We start from the raw sequence: 4,485 nt of genomic DNA on the forward strand, positions 1-4,485 counted from the left end.
GGATAATGCCACCATTTTTTTTTCTTGTTATTGTCAGGTTTATTGCTTCTGCTCAATATACTATGAGCTTCTTCAGTAAAGGACAGTCTCACCCTTGATGGTTTCCATTTTCATATGGGACTGCAAAAAGAAACCTGCCGATCTCAGCCTGTGGACACGTCCCACCTGCCATCATGCTGAGATGCAAAGCTTGCTCCTCTCCCCTCTGCCCCAGCTCACCCTAGAAGAAGTTGTTTGGTCACCGCTTTCCATTGTATCTGCCTGACCCTTCATCCCTCCAGTCCCTTGTGCCACAGAGGCAATGCGAGAAGTCTCCGAGAAGCCCGTTAGTGCAACGAGATGGGGTCGCCCTGCCTGGGTTGCCTGGACCAGTCCGAGACATGAGGAGGACCTCCTTGGGCTTCGCAGCACTCCATTGCTTTCTTGAGTATTCCCGGCACTGCTGCCTCGAAAAGCCAAAGAAGAGAGAAAAGCCAACGTGGGTGTGTGAGCGGGGTGGGGCGTAGTGGGGGGATCGCTCTGTAGTGCCAAGAATAGGACTGTTAGGACACTCCTTTCTATGCCTTACAGTTTGCGCCACAGGGAAAGGCGTTGTCCAGATGCATTTGTTTTATATATACTGTATATATTTATATATATAAGATATACATGCAAGCTTGGTTGGTGTTTTTTATTAAACAAAATAAAATCCATTGAAAATGTTTGGGATGTTTGTGCTGCATCCAGGTTCCTGGAGCCGTGCATTGAAATTCCAGCCGCAGCCTCTCTCACCCTTGTCAGAGCTCTTCCCGGTAGCCTCGGGCGGCGCTTGAAATGGCCAGCTTACATCTTCCCATGAGAAACCCCAAAGAAATGGCGCTCCTTTGCAAATTTTCCCCATGTGGATCTTGGGAACATGCAAGGACATCCCCATGGAAAGTCTCTGCCAGCCACTCTGAGGACAGGTAATGTCTCAGCAGGGAGCATCCCACACGAAGACCAGATCTCCCCCCAGTTCCCGTAACGCTGCCCAGTGAGACTTGTCCTGTAGCCTTAACCACTCTCCTTTGCTCTCCTTACCTGCTGTCCTCCCTCCTCTGGGGTCTGCAGAGCTAATTAGGACTTAATTTCCTTCTTTCCATGAAGAGCAGAGGAGACGCAACCCAAAAGAGATTTCTTCCATGCAAGCATTGTGAGGAAATCGGGATCTTTCATGTTGCTGGTGATGCCTGCCTCTTTCAGATTTGGGGGAAGGAGGGGGCTTATTGATGCCAAATAGCACTTGTGCAGGAGACTTGCCCAAACTGAGTGGGACTTTGCCATGGAATAGTCCCGCTGAAAGTGACAGAGCTACTCTGTGGTCCAGGCTGGACCATAAGTGAAGAAGAATGAAGCTCAGTCATGAGGGATACTTCTGGTAGAGTGGCTTAGGTCTCCATCTTGGTGTTTGCTGCAGACACGCTGGGCATATGTAGATGTCCGACAGTGGGCTTTGATAGTCTAAAACAGCATATTGCAGGGAAATGAGAAATAAATCTCTTTAAAGAGAAGGTGAAAATTAAACTGGCAGAGGATTAATGGAAATCCAGCCAAAGTATTTGAGCTAACATTGGGAAAAAAAGCCCTAAATCCAAACTGGTGTAAGTTGTGCTCGTGACTGTGTGTATTGCTGCTGGAATATTTTTTTCTTCCTGTATGGACTTTTTTGAGGAAAAAAAAAAGAAATCTAGTTGTGATCAGGACAAAAAGCTAAGTGTCGCAGATTACGCTTGCAGACAGAACACCAGCAGGGGAAGTGAGGCTGGACAAGCACTGCGTTTTAAGAAATCCATGGTGTTCTGTTTGATCCCTTTTTTTGGCTTTTCCTTCTGTAGTCTGGAGAAGCTAACGTCTCTAAACCAAAATATTTCTGTCATGAGTAGTGTGGTTCCAACTCCTAGAGCCAAGTGATCACGTTGGAAATCTCAGCCTTCGCTTAGAAACTCACTCTTAGTTCCTGTGCCTACACAAACAGAGAAACTATTGAAGAACATGTCCTGCACGATCAGAAAGAAAAAAGACCCAGTGCTGTGTAACGTTACTCAGAGGTTGAACCGGCCGTGGAGTGCCTTAGCCTGGTGCTCTCCCCTCCCCGTGCCTTGCTGCCCTCCTCCGCGGTCCACCAAATTCCCAGCAGCGGCAGCAGCCTGAACGAACTCCCGTGTGGTAGCCTGAGGCTGCCCGAGTGTCCACCCTGGAGGTTTCAGCTGTTTCCTTCAGCATCTTGGTGGCCTGTGGCTTTCCCCTAGTCTTCGTTCACCTTTTCTGCAGTAGAAAGATCACCTCGAGCAGCTTTCTTTGGTGTCTGTGTACAGGCACCCATTTCTGAAGTTAGCAAGGAGACAGTTCAGAGGGCATGAAGCTCCTGGTACCCCGTTACCCATCTGTGGACCGAGATACCCATCCCTACCCCCACGCTGTGGTGTTTACATGAAGGGGCTCACGTAAGTGCCTGTGCAAACCCTTGTTCACCTTCCTCACTTTATTTGTGGGAGGAAATGAAATGACTTGCATGGGGCTACTCCTGCAGGAAGGTTGTCTAAGCTTTTGCACTTCCAGTTTTAGTTGGGTCTTGCCTTGGGTTGGGCTGCTTGGTTGGGGATGCCACCACAGCTGACTGGGCTGTTGTCAGTCCAGATGAGACCTTTACATCACCTTCGAGCTGGGTGACATCAAGGGGTAAATCAGAGCATCTGAGACAATGTTGCTTCATTCACATGGATTTGCTAAATGGAGTCCAGCTGGATGAATGGACGGGTTGTGTTGTTTGTTTCTTAATTGCTGATGACCTCAGCCAAGAGGCAGCGTCTAGCTGTCTGTCAAGCCAAAGCGAAATATTATGATCGTGTATGTTTAATCTGTATTTTATTGAACCGTGTAAATATATGTGCAAATGAAGTGCCTTATCCTGAAAGCATGGAGTTCTCCAGGGTTTTAGTAGACTTTCGGTTGCAGCTCCTAGGAAGTTGCCATGGTTACCCCGGTTATCACTAAGTTTGGGTACCATTCAAGGGAGAAAATGATCTTGAGGCACATTCCTGTCGCCTGCTCTGTACGAACGCTGATTTCTCAGCCCCCCCGCCCCTGACATAGCAATAGGTGGCTGATTCCCTCTAAGTGGGATTTTTGAGCATGACAGGGATGGATGATTGATGAGGCTGGTGGAGCTTGACGTGTGAAGCCACGGGAAGGATTCCCAGATGGAAGTGTATCCTGTAAATTATCTCTTGCTTTGTGATGTAAAATGTACAGTGTTTGCACTAGAATAGAAATTACTGTTTTCAATAAAAGGGGGAAAAGACTCCCCAATCCTTTCTATAAGCTGCCACATACGTGTCGCGTGTTGCTGCCCTGAGGTGTCCTACAGCATTGGCTGGGGCAGGGAACACGCTGGAGCCTTGCGGGAGACAGCGGCATCAGGGCCGGCAGAGCAGGGCTCGGGGCTGTCCTTCCCAGCAGGCTTATCCTGGGAACCCCACGCAGCCGACTGGGGGGCCACAGAGAGACCACAGCAGAGACGGGGACCCCTCTGCAGCGTGCGCTGTGCAAGCCAGCCGGTGAGCCAGGCAGAGGCGGACGCTGTGTCCAGACCCCTGCCTGAACCTCGGGATCCTTCGGTCAACGTAGGCAGCTGCAAACGAGTTCGGCAAGAGTGTAAGGTGGGAAGCATCCATGAAGACTTCTAAAAGAGGTGATTTTCAGGAAGAGGTGAGAAACACCCGTGGCTTTGCCCCCAGCTCCCTAGACCCCACCAGGCTGGCGAGACATCAGCGTGGGGCTGGAAGTGGGGCAGGAGGAGTGCAAGGGGGTCTCCCTTCAGAGAGGAGAGGGGACGGAGGGCTGGGCATCCTTAAGTGGGCTTTGGGAGGTGGGTGAGCAGCACGGAGGGATGGGAGGAGGGAAAGCCACAAATTAGGAGAGGAAAAGGGTTGAATCCCACCACCTGGGCAGGGAGCAAAAAGAGATGGGCTCAGTAGGGAAAACACCCCACTGCAAAGCAGGGGAGAGAGTCAGAAGGGGCTTAGAGGCTAATGAGGGCTGATTAGTGCAGTAGGCTATTAAAGTAGGAGTGGGGCAGGTGCTGAGGAAGAGCTTTTGCCAGGGGAAGACACCAAGGTGGGCTGGAGCTGGTGAGTTGTGCTTCAGAGAGCAGGTCTCCGCTGGGACCTGTTGTTGGGGGCGGTGGGGGAGATGCTGGGGGTCTGGGGCTGGTGGGTTTCTGTGTTTTCCCTTCTTGGTTGCTAAGTGATTCGTTCAGATCTGAGTTAAATGATGGGAATCTGGAGTGTGTCTGGGTTGGCCTCATGTTTCCCTGCTGATCTGGCTTTTGATCCCCCGTGGGCAGAGTGTGTCAGGGTTAAGCAGGCTGAATGCAAGGGGCAGTTAAATTTCAGCAGCCCAGCCCATGGAGAGATCCTGCTCAGAGGAGATGGGTATCGCTGCAAAACCCTCAGCAGTCAGCCAAGT

The sequence above is a fragment of the Fulmarus glacialis genome, unplaced genomic scaffold (genome assembly GCF_000690835.1).
Source record: "Fulmarus glacialis isolate BGI_N327 unplaced genomic scaffold, ASM69083v1 scaffold13192, whole genome shotgun sequence".
Classification (NCBI taxonomy): Eukaryota; Metazoa; Chordata; class Aves; order Procellariiformes; family Procellariidae; genus Fulmarus; species Fulmarus glacialis.